The sequence below is a fragment of the Mytilus trossulus genome, chromosome 13 (genome assembly GCF_036588685.1).
Source record: "Mytilus trossulus isolate FHL-02 chromosome 13, PNRI_Mtr1.1.1.hap1, whole genome shotgun sequence".
NCBI lineage: Eukaryota > Metazoa > Mollusca > Bivalvia > Mytilida > Mytilidae > Mytilus > Mytilus trossulus.
This window is the reverse complement of record NC_086385.1, coordinates 24,044,109-24,062,810: the sequence shown is the minus strand read 5'-3', so window position 1 is coordinate 24,062,810 and position 18,702 is coordinate 24,044,109. Positions and strand designations below refer to the sequence as shown.

Sequence of the window (18,702 nt, the reverse complement as noted above, 5' to 3'; positions counted from 1 at the left end):
CTTATACAACAAAACCATGGTATAATTGTGAAAATTATACCATGGATTGCTATGGTATAATTTTCGGTTATTGGGATTTATACTCGGGTCGCACTCCCATAGGTTACATTGTACAGCTATAGGTTAATTTTAGGTTATTGAGATTTATACTCTTGTTGCATTCCCATAGGTTACATTGTACAGCTATAGGTTAATTTTAGGTTATTGAGATTTATACTCTTGTTGCATTCCCATAGGTTACATTGTACAGCTATAGGTTAATGCTAAGTTATACACCCCAATGAATAGAACTCTGCGATCCCATTTGGTGCCAGCGTTTTTTACTTTTCTTATCCCAAATATTTCACTAACGACTCTCTCCTCCCTCGGCAACACACATGTGACAAATAAACATCGCATCGGTGGTCTCATGTTCGCTGATCTTCGCTCCTAGTGCGCCAAGTCATAAGGATACTATATACATGTAGCTAATTGCGTTGAAAGGTGCCCATAGGAAACCACTATACATAGTGCGCTTGAATTCTGCGTAGTAATATAGTGCCATTAATCACCCGATCCTTCAATATTAGCCACTATTAGTGGAGATCTATTAGTAAAATTAGTCCACTAGTAACACTAACAACAGTATACTTTTATACTGTACAGTATAGATGTTAAGTGCTGGTAGTTCTAACAAAAGTATGTTGAATTCGGGGATAGCAAAAATCATGACAAGGGTTGTTTTGATTCGAAGAAAATGGCGTGCTGAATCACAGGCACCAACATGGTTTTCAAAAGGAAAAAACAATCAATTCGGTTACACAATTAATAAACGAGAAGAGGTCAAAGAAGGGCTTTGCTGTCAGATACTTTTCGTAATATGCACATATCCGTCACCACTGGTAGTGTCAGGCACATACAGCATTGAATGAAGAAACAAACCAGAAATATCCACACGACATTCAGATTGGATTTAGTAATAAGCTGGTAATGACAATGAGGGTAATTAAATCTTTTTTAGAAAATGTTAAACGGTACAAGTTATCATGGCCCGATGTACAAATGTATATACTCGGTTTTACCAGAGACATATAATACATATTGTATTATATGTCTCTGGTTTTACACATACAGTGCCGTTTGCGAACGCCGTATCCTTCAATTTCACTTAAAGACATAAACTTAAACATAAACTTTATAGTGTATGATATGCTTGCAAAAGTGAGAATACAACATAAACGCCAACGTTAATTTACGCGTTTAGAGATTTTATTTAAAAAAAACGGATCATTCTGTCAAACGAATATACTCGGGAAGGATTCCGATTTTGACTCCGGTTTATATTTTATTTTAGATCTCTACGATAAAGGTAGAAAAAGTATATATTAATATAAAAGTTTCATTTGTCTCTTCTATTGAAATTAAACTGTTCCGTCGTTCCATCTATAGCTTCGCACCGAAGGAACGGATTGGAGCCATCTTCACCTTGGACGAGTTACAAATTCAACGATTCTCTAATGATATTGACCAATTACAGGTAAAGGAAATTGCAAATGGTTCATACTGGGATGCCGCAAAATAAACATATACATAAACATAGTGACACATTTTATATTAATCCCGTTAGGGAGTGGACATGGATGCCACTGTTCCCTCGCAGCTTTCGAGGGCCGGGTTCTTCGGATATTGGAGGCATTTACCAGTACATACATACTGTGATACATATTGAGTTTTTTCATAATATATATATTGTATATATGTTCCTGCCACATGTATTTGTACAGTGACAATTTATTATTGTATATGTAACGGAGGGGGTCGGTGACGACACCTCCCGGGACGTGTAGCGGCCAGTACTTCGTCCCTATTCGACCATTGGGATACCTGATATCAGATTATGGCTGAACAACAAACAATGAATCAAATGAAACTATAATTTTATTCACAAATGTACAATAATTGCATGAATTTAAACAAAGTCGGATAAAACAGGAGTCAGAAAACTTTCTTAAGCGGAGTTCAAAAATAAAGTAATTTCAAATGTAAAATGAAAAATAGAGTGTTCCCAGAGTTAGTCTTTTAAATAAAATAAGGTAAATTTGCTTCGCGTTGTGTTTTAAAGTGGTAAAATTGCACCAAAAAGGGGTGACTAACTCTGGCGAACTGCACCGAAGTGGTGGCTAACTCTAGACTCGATTAGTACTTATATTAGTTCCGGCGAGTATTTGGAGGCCTGTGCAAGGCCGACTCCGACTGAATATCAAATGATATCTTAAACTTGTCATTAATCAGGAGAACTTTAACATAAAAGGTACTGAAGAAAAGTTAAATAAATGAATATTCTTAAAACATTATAAAAACATCAAAAGTTAAATACTAAAACAGTTAAATTAACATTCATTACTTTTATCTTACTATGTTTAAATCAAATTTAACTTAAAATAAACATTTAAATACTAAATAATTAATCTGTCCAAATTAAGGGGAATTAATCAGGCACATCAAAGCACATCTATTACATATAGAAGATCAGGATGTCTATTAGATGTATCTGGTGTGATTTTTTTTACCACATAACTAGTGTTTGAAATCAGGGGAGTCAGGGGTTTGGGGGCCGCCAAATGAGGCAGATTTTTTCTCTCACTTAAATGGCTAAAAATTACCCTTTTTACTTTGATTTACTTACTTTAAGTTACATCAGTATTGCTTGAACCTGGAAACAATTTTAAAGCAAAAACAAGCTGAGATTGCTGTTCGGGGTGAGCCAAGGCTCCGTCTTGAAGGCCATACTTTGACCAATAATTATTAACATTAAATACCCTGTGAACGCTGCTTTTTTTCTCAAATTTAAAATGGCTTAAATGACCCGTTTTCCTTCAATTTCCTTTCTTTAAGGATATTGCCGGATCCTGGAAGCAATTTTTATGCAAACAATTATTATCTGTATATAATTTAATTTTAAACGTAACACGTCTTCTGATTGGCTGACGTTATTTTGTTTTGAGCCCATAGACATAATTTACTCATGTGACTGTGACGTCATCAACGTTTTTTCATGGTTTTATTCCTTAATTAAAAATCTTTTTGTTAGAAATAAAACTGATAAGTTAAAAAAAACATATAAAGCAAGATCATAGAACGCAAGATATATATTTTTTATCGAGGACCTTGAATTTCAATTTTATTGAAAGCTGAACAGACATGTACATGTATATACAAATGTAACTACAAGCAGGGACTTTCTATACTAGTATATAGTTACTTAGTGTAGAAAGTCCCTGCTACAAGGAATGGGAGTGTTTAAATATTATGGCAATTTTAAAGGCATTGACCATAATGTTCTCGTACGATCAGGAAACATAAAAAAAAAATGATCCAACTGCTGATTCAGCTGGTTAAGAATTTCCGATATTATTAAAGATTCACAATACAAAGGGAACTTCCTATGCTTAATTGAGTTCCTTAATACATGTGAACAGTTAAGTTTTATTAAAAATTATCAAAAAACAAAGTTTGATATGTGTTCTCGTACAAATACTGAATAATAGACAGACGGCCACAGGAAAAAAAGACAACAAACAAATACTGAAACGTTTCACTATCGATAAAAAATTTGAAAAATTTCACATATTGTGTATCATGATAACATTGTTAAAACTGTAAACTTGTGTTGTTTATAATATAAATTCAGCTCTTCGTGTACATATTGTCAATATTTCATTTTATTACTTGAAATTTTGCAGGTGTAGAAAATTCAGGGGAGGCAGTTGCCTCCCCTGCCTCAGTTATATGTAGTTACGTCCCTGAAAACAGTTGATATTACAAAGGCTATAGACATGGTAGGTATTAAAAAGCATGAAGAAGCTAAAAAACAATACTAAAATGCATTTGAATGCCCCCTTGAATGTTTTTTAGGACTGTAAGAGCCATCTTGCATATTCAACCACCATGGGCATTTTGAAAAGTTGGAAAGTAGGACAATTATAACCTTTACTGTTGTCACAATGTTCTCCAGGCATATGTCTGTCAGTACAGAAATTGGTTTTTAATTTTTTAACTTAAGTTTCAAACAATTCTTTTTTTCACAAAACACTTATCATTGATAATTGATCAATTTAATTTGAAATTGAGTGGCATCACTTTGACCATTCGTAAGTTATGCCCCTTTATTAATGCAAAAAATCTTTCTTTTCTAGTCTCTAACTTTAGTTGTTACAACAATAAAACTTATACACTGCTTGTTACCACAAATAGATATAGGAAGATGTGGTGTGAGTGCCAATGAGACAACTCTCCATCCAAATAACAATTTAAAAAGTAAACCATTATAGGTTAAAGTACGGCCTTCAACACGGAGCCTTGGCTCACACCGAACAACAAGCTATAAAGGGCCCCAAAATTACTACAATGTAGTGTAAAACCATTCAAACGGGAAAACCAACGGTCTAATTTATATAAACAAAACGAGAAACGAGAAATATATATTACATAAACAAACGACAACTACTGTACATCAGATTCCTGACTTAGGACAGGTGCAAAGATTTGCAGCGGGATTAAACGTTTTAATGGATCCAAACCTTCTCCCTTTTTCTGAAACAATAGCATAACATCACAACATAGAAAAACATACGATAAAATATCAATTGGCAGGCTTAAGCTCAATCAAAAAACGTATGATTACACAATGAACGAATAAATTTGATCTGCGATATCTGAATACAAATGCAAAACATAGATCTGAGACTACTAATAACTAGTACACATAGTAGTTTCAGCACAGATCAAGGTAAAATTTGACCTGCATCACTGTTACTGTTCTTGAGTAACCTGTATTTATGCTCCTTTATCATGTTTATTATTAAATGGAAAATTGCCAAATCTATGGTTGATCCCACAAACTTTTGTATACAGATTATATTTATTTAGATATGATTTACAAACTTCAGAAAAGGTTGAGAAGCATTTTTATTCTAGGGAATATCAACCTGAAGCAAGTTGTACCAATGGAAATGACAGAAGACCCAGTAAGAACACTGCATAAGTGGGATTGCAACTTCACCATCTGATACAGCATCTAGTTCATCAAAGATGACCTATGCTGAAGTGGTGAGACTTCTTGTGCATGCAAAAGGAGACAAAACTAAGATCACCCATAATATTAAGGTATGAAAATAATGTCTAATATTATATGAACGGAATATGTGCCGGAGGTATGTCTGTCATTTTTTTTATTGTTTTTAGACTCGTAGTAAACCCCTCTGTCATCTATCTGTATGTCCATCCTTTTTGCAAGTGCAACCCCTCTGATCTGTTGATATTGATGAAACATTACACATTAACTTTGATGCGCAACTGTTCAGGGAATGACCTCTGCAGTCGAATAAAGCTGTATTAATTTATGCAAGCTTCTTCCGAACATTTTTCCTCAAAATGGGTCCTAAATGAACGGTCATTCTGGCGTGACACAATTTATTGACTGACATCATTGTTTGGAATGTGACTTCACAAAGGTAAAATTTTCATATTTCTGACACATGAAATGCAAATGTAAAAAAAAAGATCTCCATGAAATACCATACATGTTATTGGATTAATGGGTTTAAACAAACATTTATCACAATCTTTATTTTTTAGTTTTACAAAATGTTATTACATGTATTACAATTTTACTAGTAGATGGATAAGATGAACAAACAGACAATTGAAATTAAATATTTGTTTAATTGTATATCTGAATCATATTGTGGTACTCTCACCCAAGGTGACATTTGCTATCACAAGTAACGTAATATTTTTAACGTTTCCATGTTTGCAGTGCATTTGCCTTTTTTGTAAAGTCACTAATTATTTTAAAACAATATAAGCCTCCACATTATGTTTACTTACAATATCTTAGATTTCAGTGATCATAATTAGATTAATGTTTTACTGATCAACATTCTAAATACAAGAGATTGACAGAATGAATAAGCGTGTACTTTTGAAATAGTTAAAATATAAAGTTTTTTTGCAATTATCATTGATATTTTATTATATTAATTTGAGTTAAGTTATGTTGATCAGTTATATGCATTTGTATCTAATAAACTTGACCTACTTCCTAATATTAGTCAGACCATACACGTACAGTCCAAACGTATGAGTATTTTGAAAAAGTACACATACGGTCCAGACCATATACGTATAATAATGATATTAAAGTTATGTTTAACATTGACTATGAAAAATAGTAGCCAGGGTTTGAGACAAGAGTGGACGACCCTTTGGGTCGTGCACTATTGTATATCACCCTGGCTACTATTTTCGCGCAGTCAATGTAAAACACAACATTATTATATAAATAATTAATCCCCTAAAAAAAATAATCTTAAAATTCTTAATTCTTAATTTAGTCTCCACATAAAGAAGCTGTACAGCATAATATTGCATTTAATAGACTGAGATGTGACTATGAGTCTCCTATAAACCTAGAAAAATTTATACCAGGCAAATATTGCATGTAAAATACCGAGATGTGACTATTGGTCATCTGTAAACCTAGAAAACAATTTATAGCAGGCAAATATTGCATGTAAAAAAACTGAGATGTGACTTTGGGTCTCCTATAAACCTAGAAAACAATTTATACCTGACAAATATTGCACGTAAAATACTGAGATGTGACTATGAGTCTTCTATTAACATAGAAAACAATTTATACAGTGCAAATATTGCATGTAAAATACTGAGATGTGACTATGAGTCTCATTATTAACACACGAAACAATATAAACTGGGCATATATTGCATGTTATGAATATCTTTTTCAGAGATGGGTTTAAGCTGACAGAAGTAACAGAATAAATGTCTCAGTAATTTCTAACAATGGAGTTGAAAGCAAAATAAAACACTAAAATATGAATACTTACAACTAAGGAAATCCTCACCTTGAGCTATTTGCTTTTGGTGATGGATATTATTGCCAGGTATGCCAGGTATGTTTATTGTATCATGAACAAAAAAATCAACATTTTTGGTCTTCTTAATTCTTGTTTTTTGTTGTCTTTCCTTTGATTTCAAAATAAGAAGATACCTTATTTTTAATAGTTAAAACATATTTATTTATAGTGTATTGGGAAACAAGTTTCACAACTTATATTAATCCCTATATTTGTATGCCCTTGTAGCGGCATTAACCTGCTCTTTTTCGAAATCTACAAGGGTGTCTTTAACATGCAGATACCTGATCTAAATTCAAAATAATTAATGAAATATTTTTTTATATAATTGTTACACTGTTCTGTATGCTAAATCTATTGTAGATTATTGTTTAAACCCCCCTGCCATGATATAATCTTGTTCTTTATCAAACTAATGTTAAAAACACCCAACAAACTTTTTGGGTGAATAAAGAAATAACCCTGTCTGTCTGTCCGTAAAAACAAAACACCAATTGACCTATCAAATAAACGAAATTATCTGCCCTTGATTTAAAAGTTTTTTGTTTTTTTTATAAATTTAAATACGCTTAATCACACTTAGTTTTTTCATAGTTTGATCTACCATTTCAAGCTAAAGATGTTCCAGCCGTATAATGAATAATACTTGTTAAAATATTTTTAAAACTAAAAAGGTATGTTTTGCACCATACCCAAACAGGAAGATCAGAAAAAGGCACCATTCCAATTTGAGTTTATTATATCATTGGAAAAACCAGCCATCTGGTAGAAATATGATCAAAACAGTTCAAAGTTGTATTTTTGTTCATTTTAAATGAATATTTATTTCAATAATTGAACCATATTTTGTGAATTTTACATGAAAGCAATTCTATTTTAGGTTGATCAAGACTTCAAGTGCCGATACTAGTGTCAAAGAGTGAAGGACAAGAATAATTTTTAAGAACAGAGAAGACTTAATTGTTTTATTGTACTTAGTTTTTAGTTTTTGTTAATGTTTTACCACTATGATGGTTATAGAGTAATGTAAAATTCTGGAAATGTATTTTTTTATATATCTGTTTTGTAATTACTCCTTTTAAGATATGTTATAGATGTTGTTGTTTTTTTTATACCTGTTCCTACTTGAGTACCAAGGACAACTTTTTGAAGTTTTTAGTAAGGTTCCTTTCTTTGTTTTTTTTTTATTACATAAGATTCAGATGTCATTCTTGTATAACTCAGACATGCATATATGTTTTTGACTTCTTGTTATGTGTAGTATTAATCCCTCCCCACATTATATTTACTTTTGAAAAAAAATACCATTAGGACTGTCTACCATGGATGCCTCTATAAATAAAAATAATATTGGCATACATAATACTCAAAATTAGGAAGACTTCATACAAAAAAAATTTGAAAGTGTCACATCAATGATTCTTTTTGTATAATTTAGGTTAGTTTTTAATCTCACTTTTCATTTGGGATTTTCGTTGTTGCATAGTGAATACATTTATCATCATTTTAAGTATACCTCACAATGTGATTTTTAAATGTTGTAAATACAGAAAAACCCTATCCAGTCAATCTAAGGTTGGACCTCAAACTAATTGCAACAGAAAATGTTTCAGTTCTAATCTATATAAAATTAAGCTCCAGATATACACAGAAAAAGGTCCAATAAAATCTAACTTGAGGAAAACTCAAAATCAGCGATTTTAATTTCCAACATTGAAAAGGAAAGATAACTCAGCAAAAATGAGTCTTTTTTGTCAGTTTTTTGTTGATTTTTCTAAAATTCATGTAAAGCATGATATTTTAATGGGGTTAAGAGTTCGTATTTTACTGTATTATATCATCTCCCTCTCTTGGAAATGTACAAAACCTAAGTTTTATAGGTATTTCTATTGTTTTTGCACATTTTTCATTAAAGAAATTGAAAATTTGTGGCTTTGTGACCATTTTGAAAAAAATAATGTGAAAATTTGGTATTGGTTTATTATATCTGTAAGTTATATTTTTTCAGCATCTACTTTGTTTAAAAAGACTTCTCTAATTCTTCGTCAATTTATCCCTTTCTGCACGCATTTAAAAAAAAATTTAATCAACGTGTGGTTCGTTTGATCTCAGTACTTCATTGGTTAAAATCTGATTATGACGTCGAATTTCTTGCTCTCCTCTGAAATTCCTATTGTGACAACATGAAAAAAGGTGACCATGCCTGATGACGTCACATAGAAAGAACACATCTTTTTGCAGATCATTGGAAAAGAAGGAATAAGTTTTCCTGCATAATGTTAGAAAATCATAAGAGAAACATATTCAACCACCAAATCTCGTGTAATAAGATATTTATCAACTCTCAACAGTTAAATTTTAAATATTTAAAACGCTCGGACAAGCCTCGCATTTTAAATTTCAAAATTTAACTGTCTTGAGTGGATAAATATTGTATTACACTCGATGCAGTGGTAGATTCTATATTTAAACCACAAAAAGAAAAACCTATGCTTAATTATTTTTGCTTAATTTATTAAATTTGAGGTTCTTTACCTTGACATGTTAAAAAATTTAATAAATGGTCAACTAATGGATTACGAAATCTTAGTTGAAGCTTGATATAAAAACACATTTAGAGTTGTTTGTTATACTTTAAAGTCAGCTTAAATATCAAGAATCAATACATTCTGCTGTATAGAAGCGGTAAAGTTATAATTTTGAATCAATTTTTATTGATATTCTGCCTTTTTGGCAGAGTTATCTCCCATTGTAATGCAAATCTCCATAGGAATTATAAAATCTTTATATTTTTATAGTCTTCCTTAAGTTATATTTTGTTGGACTTTTTTCTGTGTATATTTTGGGTATAATGCTTAAAATTAAAACTTTAAAGTCTTTAATTAAGTTAAAAAAAACATTTGTAAAGGAAAGAGAAAGATATAAATAAACAAAATGAACTTGGGTAATTTACAAATCTATTATTTTCCTTTGTAATACAGAAAAAACATCATACTATCATCTTATTCACTAGCATCAACAATATCAATATGAAATGGAAATTACATTTACCAAATGAATCCTCTTTACCACAATGCTGTTATAAATGTTATTATACTAACCAGTTGTTTTCAATTTCCAGTATCAGAAGAAGTTACAGTATGTTTTTCAAGGACCCAGCAATGATTCATCTGAAAAAAGTAGACATTTCTAATATAATTTTGACAGATTGGGGAAAATCATGTTCCACAGCATAACTGTGAAAAATGGAACGCACACAATGACAATGTTGAATTCCTAGCATATCAATGCAAATAATGACTTTCTACAGTTCACATTTAAAAAAAATAACTATAGCTATGGTATGCATAGGACTTTACATATCAATAATTTTTTTTGTGATGTTTATTTCTTTTTTAATTATTATTGTGAACATTGTGATTGGTAAGTTGAGCAATAAAATATTGGCAAGTTATTTTAATAACAGCTTTTTTTATATACGTCTGTCCATCAAGCCATTACATAAAATGGGAACTCATAGTTATTTTTTAATATTGTCCTCGTCTATGGAAAAATGTCCAGAGAAGGACAGATTTACATAGTGAAATTTTGTCTCTATACAGACAATATTCCATAGATGAATACTATGGAATTGTGACTTGTTAAAGGGAGGTTATATTTGTGTGAATTGGGACAATATTTCACAGATGAATACTATGAAATTTTGTCCTGTTAAAGGGAGGTTATATTTTGTGATTATTGAGACAATATTTCATAGACAGATTGTCATTGAAATTTGTCTCATGAAGGGGAGGCTATTAACATATATTCATGTTATATAGGATTTTTTTTCTGCGACATGTGCCTGTGTATATATTTACAAAATAAGTGATTGTCAGTGCATTTATTATATTTGTATATTATAATGTAATACAATGAAACATATACGTTAGACAATTCTTTATTGTATAATAACCATTTGTAATGTATCTATGCAAATTTAAAACTCAATATTAGTAATAATAGAAATTCCTTGCTATACAAAACCATTTCAATTATAAATCTAAAAATGTGCATGCTGCATGCTTATATGTACTATTTCAAATTTTAATTGTGTAATAATTTGATTAAAAAATATTTTTAAAGCCAGTATTTTGTAAAGAAGTATTGTCAGGAACAGAATTTCATAGTGAAATATTGTCCAGAAGGAGGTGACAAAATTTCATGGACAAGGACACTATTTCATTATGAAATACTGTCAGTGGACAATATCTTTTATGAAATTTTGTCTGACAGACAATATTTCGTGGGGGACAATATTTTATGTACACATACACAACAAAACTGCATGATCAACCTGGCAGCTGAGTGTAGTTCTTAAAAACAAAATGTTTAAAGGGAAAATTAGTCTTAAAAGTTTTGTTCTTTACCGACCATGACTGTCTTTTTCTAGATGTCAGTTAAGATATGAGGCAGACTTACCTGTATCTGTTGTATCCTTTATTTCAAGTTCAATAGGATACATGCATTCAACAAAGTTACCATACTTTGAATTATTCAATAAGAGGAAATCATCTTTATAGCAAATTGTGAAGTCTAGGATAATGTTTCTTTCCAAACCTCCCAAGAAGCTCCTGTACATGTATGAAGTCTGCCTCATATGAAAAAAAAGAACAAATGTATATATTGATCATTTGTTGCTTTTTGAGCCCAGAAGTATAGAAAAGATCTAGGTAGACTTATCGATCTTTTAAATTAATTTATTCGAAAAGGTTATTGAATCAACACAACAATTAGTTATTAGATCTTTGAATACTGTTTTTATTGGTATTATTATTGATTTGTTATCTGCAAATTAAAAACAAACTATAATTGTAGTTGTTTACATATGCACATTCATGGATCTACAATCTGTAATTACCTGTATCTTGGCATTGCACATGGTCATGTTTTTCTCTGACTGTTTATGACGCCTTATCACTTAATCCATTGGCTGAACATTGCATGTGTATTGATTAATTATTTAGTCTTAGATGCATGAATTTTATTAATTATTATTGGCTTTAAACTACATGAACAAGCTGTCAGTAACAGATCTATCCTTAGTGCATGTGCCTGTAATTCAGTTATTGTCTCTTGTTGCTGTGTTAAATATTTGTTTTTCTTTCATTAATAACTTTAGGCTGTTAGTTTTCTACGTTTTTTTGTTCTTTTTAGATGTATTCCTATTCATATCCTATGAGATGAGTTAAGCCTTTTTCAATTGATTTTTATAGTTTGTTGTTATAATGACTTATTATAATGTTCACCACTTTTCCCGGTTAGGGGAAGGGGAATGGCACCTTCAAACAAGTTTAACCCTGCAAATTCTGTATGTGCCTGTCCCATGTCAAGAACCTGTAATTCAGTAGTTGTTGTTTGTTGCTGAGTTACATATTATTTTTTACATAAATAAGGCCATTAGTTTTCTCGTTTTAATTGTTTTACATTTTTTATTTTGTTTTGTTTTTTACAGCTGACTATGTGGTGTTAGTTTTGCTCTTTGTTGAAGGCTTACAGAGACCTATAGTTGTTGACTGATGTGTAATTGGAAGACAGACAATTTCTTTATATATTTGCTTAATATCTTTAAATTATTTTGAATAATTTCAGTGCAATGTGGTTTACCCTCAAAACATCTTCTCAGTTCTCATGTGTGAACTATTGGTGTCCAATCATGCCAATCGGTATTCTTTGTCATATTGTCTTGGAATTAAAGTCATGCAGTATCGCTGCTAAATGGGATAGTATCTTGCTCTTTACTTCATCAAAAACTTTGACATGTTTAAGGGCATCTGTACCTGAAATATAAGGATTTATTCCTGTACAAAAAATGTATGTGAGTAGAATAGAATAGAATATTTTTATTTCCCAAATTACAGGGCCAATAAAGGGCATATAATCAGTTACAATCGATAGACATAATTGGTAATTACAACAATAAACATCACAATGAAAGGTATATTAACTATGTGAACATAGGCCAGTTCTGAGATGTGGTTTTCAGACGAATCTGTCATGTGACTTCCATCACCACATGACAAAAATGTATGCCTCATTATTCCAAACACATGCATACATGTTGAACAAACAGGAGAAAAAGTTTGATTTTATACTGCACAAAATAATTTGGAAATTTTAATCCAAAAAGATAGTCACCCTCCCTCAGTCATACAGGAATCAATATTACAGACTTACAGAACATTATTTATTTCCATATATTCTATACTACCCTACGAATAACGATAATGAAAGTGATAGAGCCTTTTAATAGAGCAAGGATACAGGCGAGCCATCTCTGGTTAATGACATCATAAAGATGTGCGAAATTGACGATCTTTTCTGGTGAAAAACTTTAATCCAGAAATCACTTATTTGCCAGAATCGGAGCCAACAACAATATATATATAATGTGAATTAAAGAATGAAATTACATTCTATGCATTCATTGTAAATTATTTACTAGACTAATTCATTTGTAATTAGTGAATCATTATCAAACTTAGAATAGTTTAGAGGGACTTTGTTTTCTGCTCTATGACACAAACATTAATACAAGTACAAAGTCAGGGGATGTTGAATATGTTAAAATAAAAGTTTTACATTATACATTAACTGCTGATATCTGTATCTTGGTTTCTGTTTCAAGTTTTCTTCCATTGTTGAAAATTGCCAAAAACTGTGCAGTCCATGAATTGAGCTTCAATAAAGAAGATATAAACAAACCATTAATAGCAATCAAAAATCTTTTCACATAATATGGAATTATCATATTACCTACATTGTACACATATACATGTATATATATTCTATTATTAAAAGTACATATTATATATCGCAATTTTAATTTTTTTTGTCCATCTCTTCAAATTGTTTTTATAACACCACACAAAACACTTAACATGCGTAAGCAACACACAAAAACAACAAAGGATGGTTAACAGTTAGCAAAACCTACAGCCAGGGATAAGTGATGTTAATTGATACTGCTGGTACATGCATATCATTGTCTCTTGAAACGTGGGAGAGTAGCTGTGCTTCCACTTTTATAAGTCTCACTTTCACTGACCTTGTTGATATTTCAACATGTGCTTGTGGATTACTCATTGAGCTGAGTTAGTAGAGCAGAGACTTATTCTGCAAGGGTCACAGGTTTGGTCCAAATTTGGTTGGGTACAGTTATTCAATTTGGAAAGCAAATAATGATCTCTGAGTGGGTTATGTGTTATTACATATTTAGCTGAATATGGTATCTTAAAAATCTAAGATCAAAGAACCTGGTTAAATTCTAGCACCCATTTTAAAAATGATGTTAAATAAATATTTGAAGCAAAAAGATCTCTGTGTCTGAATGAATACATGAATGTTGTCAATTTAAAACCAATATATATAGCTAGCTTTAATACAAAAACTTAATATATATTTTATAAAGAGCACTGCCAATTTATTGATGAGGCATGACAGCAGATTTGAAGCTCTCTACGCTTCATTTCTTGATGTGGTGACACAGTCACTACAGTGTTGTCTAGATGATTTCACACAATCAGCATCTTTATGGATACAAAGAATGAGTCTGAATATTGTGGTGCTTTGCTTTGTGGAATGTAAAAACACTTAGACTAGAGCGATTCTTTACTTGATTTTCCACAATATTTGTTGTGTGAAATCTGTGTATTGTTCGAATTTCTTGGCAGTTGTGCCTTGTGGTTCTCTTCAGACGTGCTTATTTGAGGAATACGTCTGGAACCAGCCCCTCAACCACTTTGTACATAAATATTAACTCAACTTCTGGCTTGATTGTTTTTCTTGTCCTGAGATCTTGTAGTTCCAGTTCGGCAAGCATATTGGAATTACATCATTCTAAATATAGATAGATTAAAAAAACAAGGGGTCCAGAAATATGACCTAATTATTTTCATTTTACATGTTTTATGAGGGTTTCTGTATATTTTACATTCAACTGATTGTGCTGTCAGATTCACGCTGGGAACAGTATATCTAATATATGTTCCTGATTCACAATATCTATTATTGAATGTTTTTTATGCATGTTTTAACTTTGACATTAGCATTGGCCATTGACATTGTACAGACGATACAGCTAGCTAGCACAGGCACTTGTTTCTAAACATATGAAAGTCAACTATCCATATGTATCTCCTCTACAAATTTATATCGTCACCACCGGGTTTTGAACTCTGGTCGCCTGAGTGACAGTCAGTGCTTTAACCCACTGAGCCAAAGAATCAATTCCCTAGTTCGCTGATTAAGACTGGCTTTATAGGTTCTACCTGTGCTATAATTTAATAAAGGAGGGGAAGCAACCCCGCCACACTATTCCACTGCCACAAGAGTCTTCATATCTTTATATATGACTCTAAACAGCACAAATCCTGGCAATACTCTAGATAACCATTGTGGATTTTTTAGTTGGGCGCCAAATGTAACCAGTGCATCTACTCTACAAATTTATATCGTCATCACAGGCATGTCATTCGAACCCAGGTCGCCTGCGTAACAGTCGTGCGTTAACCCACTGAGCCAAAGAATCGATTTCCTAGCTCAGTTGATTGAGACTGGCTTTAAATGTTCTACCTGTACTTAGGAGGGGAAGCAATCCTGCTACACATGCATATAAATAGATTTTTTTGGTATTAATTTATAGGGTAGAAAAAGCGTCCGAAGTGGAGACTGTAGTGACCTAAATAAAACTGTTATCCACCTTCTTCTATTTATGGATAGTCGACCTTCCTATGGATAGAAACAAGTGTCTATGCGATACATGCTCATTAAAGCCAATACCGATCAATAGAGGTCGGTCATTTACAAACGTAGCATCCGTATCGTATACGTTGACGTATCCGCATCTGCAGATATATCAAAAAATATTATGTGATCCCGAGCTTATTAATAAGGCCATACTTCATTTAAAAAAAACTAATTGGAATCTTTTCGAAACGATCAAACATACACTTTTAATATTTGTAATGGTGGTGTTTTGTAAAACAAAAATAAGAGGTTCTAAAACTACTTTTACATGCCCTTAAAAAGGAGCCAATTATGTAGGGCTGGTACACGAATATCCTTTATTAATCTAGTTAAAAAATATTTCAAGATCGTAAATGAATAAACACAAAAAAATCAAATGTACTACTTATGTAAATGTAAGGAACTTTGAATATTGTTCATTCGATATTTTATCATAAAAGGTAATAGAACGTACTGATCACTTTATTTGTCAATTAACAATTTGGTTCTACGTGAGCACAAGTTCATACCGGCACAAACAATCGATTTTACCGTATTCACTCTTATCTGTAAACTGTTCCAACTATCCGGAATATCTTTAAAAGTAGGGTGACATATTCAAATACAAAAACTCGATATTTCCTTATTGTTTTGTAAATTTCTGCATCAGAAATTAATCAGTCGCCCATTTGAATTATTGAAAGTACATAAAATCAAAGCTCGGGATCATGATATACTATTTTTTGGTAAATCTGCAGATGCGGATACGTCAACGTATATGATACGGTTGATACGTCTTCTTCTTCTTCTTCTTCTTCTTCTGATATACAGTTACAGCTTCATTATTATTGAAGATTACGAACTGTTGCATGCGCGGAGTATATGATTAAAAAATATGAACAAAAATTTATCTTTAACTTATTAGAATACTTGGTGATATTTACATGAAAGAAAACAACAAGTGATTAAAAAATATGTACATTGTTATTTATAGAATTAAATTATGTTGTGGAGAACAGTTGGTGTCAACTGATCTCTGTAAATTTCAATGGTTTGACTTGCTACCACAACTTGTGGCAACAAGTTCCATTGAATGATTGTTTGCGGAAAGAATGACCATTTGTAGCTGTCTTTAGAGGTGGATATTTGCCTAAACGTTTGAGTATGTAATTTTCTTGTTCTAGTATCTGATGGTATGAGGACTAGTGATGGGATTGCAATGAGTCCATGGATGACCTTGTAGAACATGATAAGTCTGGTTTTGAGGCGGCGCTCACTGAGTGAGGGCCATTGTAGTTCGTTTAACATGGATGTAACACTACTGGTGTTGTGGTAATTGTTACATACATATCGGGCCGCACGCCTCTGTACCATTTCTAGCTTATTTTTATAATCTGCTGTGTGTGGATCCCATAGACTACAGGCATATTCAAGTTTTGGTCTCACTATTGATTGGTAAGTACGGGATTTGATACTGGAGTTAGAAATTTTTAAGTTTCGCCTAAGAAAGCCAAGAGATTTATTTGCATTTGATACGATGTTGTTGTAGTGAATGTTCCATTTTAAGTTAGACTGTAGGGTTACGCCAAGATATTTTGCAGATGTTACTAGTTCTAAAGTATGGTTATGAAGGATGTAATCGTGTTTAAATGGTTGTTTTTTCTGTGTGATGGTTAAGATAGTGCATTTTCCAGGATGGAAGGCCATGAGCCAATCAGCCTCCCATTTCGCTGCCGCGTTAAGATCTTTTTGTAAATTTGTGCAGTCTTGTTGACATGTAATTTCTCGGTATATAATACTTTAAATGACCGACCTCTAATACCGGCAATACAGCATTACAGGATCCGCTCACGGTTGTGGATAGCTGCGGAACCGTAGCTCTTAGGTCCTTATGTTATTTTTTTACTATTTGCGGAGGTCCGCAAAATAAAAAAAAAAGTAAAAAGGACCAAAAGAGTTACGGTTCCGCAGCTAGGTTGTGGAGAGTGTTTGAAAAGTTAGAACGTTTAACATGAAACAGTAATGTTAAACCATGTCAGTATCGACCCCTGTTATGTGCTTGTCTATATATTTTTACAAATACATGCTTTTGTGGCAAATAAATCACATAATTGATAATTGTTTCCTCTGATCGCTTCAAAATTCCAAAAATGGCGGCTGGAAACTTACAAATAACACGTGACTCCGGGTATGCAAAATACCAAAAGTAGAAAGGTATAGCCTAGATACCAATACAAATAATATAGAATATTAAAAAAATAAATCTAGTGATAAATAGGTTAAAACATTTATAAATCCCGGTTTATATTTGATATATATTTGTAACTGCCTTTTCAATAAAATGCGTCTTACTTCATGTAAACGAAAACTTTATCTTTAGTAAAGAAAAAAAGATTACAGAAATTGTTGTTTTATAATATTCTTTATGAGCGCTCAAAATAGTACAACATATAAGTCCCCATATAATAGCACATGAAAATACTCCCAAAATACTATACATATGATGCACATGCAACGTACAGATTATTGTCAATAACTGCTTATGAAAACTAGTCTATGCTCAACAGTACACATTGTGTCGATCTTTTTAAAATATGTCATACTGATAATGGGGGGTCATAATGGTTATTTGATAGTCCTTGATATCCATGATCCATCATGCAGGTATCCAAATGTTATGTAAAAGTCATTCATGCTTATTTTGATACATTTACAACATGTACAACATGCAGGACTGAGGTATCTTAATTACTGTTCCGTCAGAGCAACATTTTCCAATAAAACTGACCTAAAAAAAAATGAAGGAAAAAATAGTTCAATCATGCAGTTGTTGGTCGGATGTTTATTGACCAAAGAGCTATTTCCTAGCTTCAGGATGAGATATATATCTATTAAACTAAAACCAACAAATATAAAGCCGGTGTTATAAAATAAATAAACTTTTTATGATTCTAAGCAAAATCATTCTTTGAAGAATAGCAACCATTCGTTTATAAAAAAAAAAGGTAATTAAGGA

The 18,702-nt window shown here is 31.9% G+C and overlaps 2 long non-coding RNA genes across 5 annotated transcripts; one reads left to right on the top strand and one right to left on the bottom strand.

Moving 5' to 3' along the window:
• The first annotated feature begins 4,621 nt into the window (after positions 1–4,621).
• On the top strand, positions 4,622–8,470 carry LOC134695121 (uncharacterized). The gene is made up of 3 exons (XR_010102705.1): positions 4,622–5,145; positions 6,792–6,947; positions 7,801–8,470. It is a non-coding gene; the product is annotated as an uncharacterized LOC134695121 (long non-coding RNA).
• Positions 8,471–10,021: 1,551 nt separating this feature from the next.
• LOC134695067 (uncharacterized) lies at positions 10,022–18,478 on the bottom strand. Of its 4 annotated transcripts, none has more exons than XR_010102681.1 (5): positions 18,439–18,478; positions 13,542–13,638; positions 12,567–12,739; positions 11,382–11,550; positions 10,022–10,090 (listed from the first exon to the last, which is right to left on the bottom strand). It is a non-coding gene; the product is annotated as an uncharacterized LOC134695067 (long non-coding RNA). The 4 variants fall into 4 exon arrangements; XR_010102683.1 differs by having other exon boundaries at positions 13,549–13,638; XR_010102682.1 differs by having other exon boundaries at positions 17,764–18,469.
• Positions 18,479–18,702: the final 224 nt, after the last annotated feature.